Below are 5,998 nucleotides of genomic sequence, written 5' to 3' on the forward strand. Positions count from 1 at the left end.
ATCCACCTACCTTGGCCTCCCAAAGTGCTGGGATTACAGGTGTGAGCCACCACGCCTGGCCAACGAACCCTTTTTAAGCATTACTTTTAATAAAGGGCAGTATCGAAATTTGAGTTACCAATGCCTATTGTAAATATAGGCTGTCTCCCCTTTCCCTCCATGCTCTTTAATGTGAAATGCAGTCAGTAACACATGACACATTCTAAGGCATACTTACCCACTATTTGTAGATTTTCTCTTCCTTCCTGGACCCATGCTTCCTCGGGTAGACTGTCAGTTCAGTTACTTAATAGCTGTGTGAACTTGAGCAAGTTACTGACCCTCTCTGTACCTTTTCTCCTCTTTGGCATAATGGGGATAACAATAGGGCCTCTTCCTTGGTGGGACTGAGATAATTAGAGTCAATATTCAGTAAGTGCTCTTTTTGTCATTATTTTGCTTTCTATATACACTATCTTTAGCACATGCAAAATCTGGTAAGTTTTCTATCATTATGTGTCTTTTAAACAGATTTCCTGGGAATTCTTGCATTTCTTCCATCGTAATTAGCTGAAACACAGAAGGCTGGAAGATGATTTAGATCAGCCTCGTAAGAACCTCTGTTCCATCCTGAGCTGCTGTCTTCCATCCTGGGAACACCCACTATCACTGGTGCTCTCCTGAGGGAGCCCTGCCGTATCCGCATCTTGAAGCCGCTGGATGGCCCTGGGATGAGTACCTCTTAGGAGACCTGTCCAACGTCTGTGTGCCTATTAGGGGGCTCATAGCTGTTGGGGATCTGTCATTCGGGCCCCTTACGTAGGCTCACAGAGTTATAGAGAGCCAGTCTTCTGGGGAACACCAAGGGAGATACGCGGGCAGGAAAAGAGAGGGCGTGTCTGGTGTCCTGGGTAGAATTTGTTAGAAGGACAGAGGGAGCCTAGGGCTTCGGAGAGTGATTCATCAGCCCTTCCTTTCTTCTTGGAGTTTGAGCCCTTAAAAACCAGATGTGGACAGGGCCAGAGAGCAGGAAAACAGGATCATCCATTTAAAGCACCCCCCAACATATGACCCAGAGAGGATTAGGAATGACCCCTTCTTTGGTGTGACTGCCCTGCTCAGAGGGCCAGAGGCTGTTATTTCACAAGCTCAGAAGGGGCTGGCTACAGCCCTGCAGTTCCTTCCTCTGGGTCATGGTTGAGGCCTTCCCCGGGACAGGCTGCTCCAATCATCCGAGTTGTAATCTCACCCCTCAGCGAAATGACCCAGCAGGTGGGGAACGTGACACCCACTGGATTCTGGATCTATAAGCACCACCCAGGTGTCCAAGATGATTTTTCTCCCAACTAAGGCTGAGAATAGGATGAAAGCAAGTGAAGTATCAAAAAACTCAGTAATCAAGATAAATAATATTGCAATGTAGTATTTTTAAAAAACCAAAATATATGTCAAAGAATCTATGATTAACAGAATATCAAACTTTTGGATAAGACAGTGTATATTACTGAGTTTTCCTTTACCTGAAGCTCCATAGAAGCAATAGTTGCTTATTTCCCTCGTAAGTCAGGTACGGGATGGGAAGTGGGGTTGGAGAGTTCATAAATATTTTTGGAGCATATGTGCCAGGTCATCAAATGCTCCCATGACTCTGGGGTGGGCACCTGCCAACCTCATGACAAAATGCCAACCTGAGGTGAGTCATGGGTCTGCAGTCGCAGAAATGGTACAGGGGTGGTTTGATTAAACCAAAGCATTGTAAGTTAGCAGAATATTTCCTGTGAACAGTGGCTTAGAGGTATAAGCCAAAGAAAATAAAAGTACATAGTGAAAGGACAGAATGATAAAGATTTTTAAATCTGTATTTTCTCTACGGAAGTAGACATTAGTCGAAACAACTGATTCTTAAAAATGTGCATGTTTCTATAATCATTCTTTCTAAAAAGGGATAGTGTTAGAGTGAGAATTTAGGGGTGAGGCTTTGGTTAAGGGTTCAGTGTTACAGAGAAGAAGTAGAGGTTATGGTTTAGGAGTTAGGTGTTATAGTCAAGAATTACAGGTTAGGTCGGGTTAGGGGTTAGGGGTTAGGGTGAGGGTAGGGGTTAGGGGTTAGGGGTTAGGGTTAAGGGTTAGGATTAGGGCTAGGGTTAGGGTTAAGATTAGAATTTGGATTAGGGTGAGGTTGAAGTTTAGGGTGATGGTTAGGGTTAGGGTGAAGGTGAGGATGAGGGTGAGGGTTAGGGTTACAGTTTGCATTATGATGAGGGTAAGTGTGAAGGTGAGGGTTAGGGTGAGGTCATGGGTTACTACTGTTCAGGTTAATACTTTTCATGATTAGGGCTGAGATAAGTGATATGGTCTCTGGCAAGCTGTCCCTGGATGCAGATTATGAGACAAGGATATTGGTGAAATTATTATTCAGCTATAATTTGCATATTATCCATTGAATAAAGGAGAGGAACCAAAACAGATGGAACAAACAGGGCAAGGTGTTGGGAGAAGCACTAGAGCCCTGCCTGGGCTTGGGCGGCTCAGAGCTTGGGTGATAGTGCTTCAGTGTTGCATAGAATCAGAATTCATCCTGACTGCAGGCATAGACAGTGGGTATTTTATCCTCCCTCAGACAGTGCGTGGCTTAGGTTGAGTTGTGGGGTAAACTCCCAGGCGCTTTTACTCCTTTTGGGTGAATTGACCCGACACCCAGGGCAATTCTCTCATCCTCCAGCAACAATGCACCAAGATCTATGGACAAGCAAGACCTGTGGGGTTTGGGAGGGGCCCAGGATGGAAACCAACCTGGGCAACCTGGGTTAGGGTCAGGGTTATAGACTGGAGAAGCTGAGGAACAGTGTCTTTGTATGGTAAGGGTTGCTATAACCTGGTACGTGAGACTGCGTGATTTATAAATTTACTTGGCTCACAGTTCTGGAGGCTGGGAAGTGGGAGAAGCAGGCGTAGCATCTGCTTGGTTTCCAGTGAGGGCCATGTGCTGGGTTAAAACATGGCAGAGAAGGGCCAGGGGGATTGGACACCTGCAAAGAGAGAGGCAAATGAAAGAACATCCTAGCTTTACAACAAGCCACGCTCACAGGTACTAATCTAGCATTGCCAGAGCAAGAACTCACTACCATGAGAAGGCAGCAAGCTGATGACGAGGTTCCACTCTAGATTCAAACACCTCCCACTAGGTCCCACCTGTCAACACCGCCATGCCCAGACCGCATTTCAGCATGAGATTCAGGGAGGACAAACAAACCCCATCCACACCACAGCAAGCAGGGGAGGCAAGACAATGGGAAAAAATTGTCTTTTAAAAAGATTTACCATTCTCTTTTGTGCGTGAAGAAAGAGTTCCCGGTCTGGGCTCTGAGAGGAGGGTGCTGTGGGTCTTCTCCACCTGCCTCTTAAGTCATCCTCCCACTTCTCCAGCTCTGCTCTGCGTCCTGAGAGGCTGGCCTCTGGGAGCATCACCCAGGTCCCATTCCAGGATTTCAGCCACAGGGAGGCACCGGCCATCAGAGGTGGAGACGGCCTTGGTTTCCTCTGCTTCCTTCCTTCTAGCATTGGGTTTTCACAAAGGCAGGGTTTCTCTCTGGTGTTTCTCAACTTCAGCTGTACTAGCATTTCTACTCAACCATTTTCTGTGCTGGGGCTGCCCTGCACATGGGAGGGTGTCCAGCAGCAGCCCTGCAGCACCCCCACCTGAGCCCACAGTGTCAGGCAAAATGACCCCATGGAGAAACAGCCCTGCCAGAGTCCTGGGAGGGTCCAGCAGCCCATTCTCTCTTCACCCTTTGGCCCCGGGGTATTAGAGGGTTTCTGCTGTTGCTAGTCTGGGAGCATTTCACAGGCTTTTATTCTTCCTTTTGGCTTTGCCCACACCTCTGTAAATAAAACCTTGAGTTTGCCTTTTTTTTTTATTTGCTGGGATCTAACACAGTCCTTTTCCTACAGGTAAATGCCTACATGTTAGAACATATCTTAGAAATTACCATCAACCAATCTTGCTTTAGAAAAAGAACTCATGACTATCTGAGTTTTAAACATGGTGACCAGAATTGAATTTGCAAATGTTTTGGTTCTAATATCTTGATAAAACACTAAAGCTATAACATGATGGCTCACCATGAAATTAACATGGAATACTCACTGGGGTGGAGGAGAAGAGTAAATATGGCCCTTGACCCTGGCGGGCTGTCCACAGTAACTGTTGCTCTGCCACTTTCCCAGCATTTTAGGGGCTACAGGACCCAGGCTCTGGCAGGCACTTGGTGAAAACTGGAAACAGCTGAAGAACCAAGTCTTGTCCCTCCTTGTGCAGGCCTAGGTTCTACATCCACAGACTCGGATACTGAAGAACATTTGATGGTCTGGCTGCTGGTTAAAGCTGTGATCTACAAATATTTTCAACCATGCAGTGCTCTCAGTGAAAACAAAGCATGCATCTAATAACTGTGCTTTTATTAATTATTTTTTCTCCTCCTAGAAAATGGATTTTTTTTAACTTTTAGGTTCCAGGGTACATGTGCAGGTTTGTTTTATAGGTAAACTTGTGTTGTGAGGGTGTGTTGTACAGATTATTTCATCACCCAAGAATTGAGCCTAGCGCTCATTGGTTATTTTTCCTGATTCTCTCCCTCCTCCCACCCTCCACCCTCTGATAAGCACAAGTGTCTGTTGTTTCCCTCTGTGTGTCCGTGTGTTCTCATCATTTAGCTCCCACTTACAAGTGAGAACATGCGGTATTTGGTTTTCTGTTTTGCTAAGGATAATGGCCTCCATCTCCATCCACGTTCCCACAAAAGACATGACCTCATTCTGTGTTATGGCTCCATAGTATTCCATCGTTTATATGCACCACATTTTCTTTATCCAGTCTACCACTGATGGGCATTTATGTTGACTTCCTGTCTTTGCTATTGTGCATAGTGCTGCAATGAACATTGACGTGCATGTGTCTTTATCGTAGAATGATTTCTATTCCTCTGGGGATATATTCAGTAATGGAATTGATGAGTTGAATGGTAGATCTGTTTTTAGCTCTTTGAGGAATTACCATACTGCTTTCCACAATGGTTGAACTAATTTACACTCCCACCAACGGTGTGCAAGCATTCTGTCTCCCTGTCACCTTGCCAGCACCTGTTAATTTTTGACATTTTAATAATAGCCATCCTACCTGGTGTGAGATGGTGTCTCACAGTGGTTTTGATTTGCATTTCTCTAATGATCAGTGATGTTGAGCTTTTCTTTCTATGCTTTTTGGCTGCATGTATGTCTTCCTTTGAAAAGTGCCTATTTATGTCCTCTGCCCACTTTTTTTATGGGATTGTTTTTTTTTCCTTGTAAACTTGTTAAGTTCCCAATGGAAGCCAGATATTAGACCTTTGTCAGATGGATATATTTCAAAAATTTTCTCCCAGCTACTCACAAGGCTGAGGCAGGAGAATTTCTTGAACCCAAGAGGTAGAGGTTGCAGTGAGCCAATATCACGCCACTGCACTCCAGCCTGGGTGACAGAGCGAGATTCTGTCTCAAAAAAAAAAAAAGAAAGAAAAAAGAAAGGTAGCCATATATAGATACGTGATTTATTTCAAAATATAGAAAAATGGTATTATGAAAGTGCCAGCAGAGCATATTTCTATGGAAAGTATTTACCATTCAACAAATAGTACCAGGACCATTTGTTTATCCATGTGCAAAGTAAAACTGGGTCCTAACTTCACACCATTTACAAAAATGAATTTAAGGTAGCTTAAAGAAAAATGTGAGGGGTGGAGCCAAGACGGTTGAATAGGAACAGCTCCAGTCTAGAGCTCCCAGCATGAGTGACGCAGAAGACAGGTGATTTCTGCATTTCCAACTGAGGTACTGGGCTCATCTCACTGGGGAGTGTCAGAAAGTGGGTGCAGGACAGTGGGTGCACTACACCCAGCATGAGCCAAAGCAGGGTCAGGCGTCGCCTCACCCGGGAAGTGCAAGGGGTCAGGGAATTCCCTTTCCTAGACAAAGAAAGGGGTGA

The sequence above is a fragment of the Pan paniscus genome, chromosome 10, assembly GCF_029289425.2.
Source record: "Pan paniscus chromosome 10, NHGRI_mPanPan1-v2.0_pri, whole genome shotgun sequence".
NCBI lineage: Eukaryota > Metazoa > Chordata > Mammalia > Primates > Hominidae > Pan > Pan paniscus.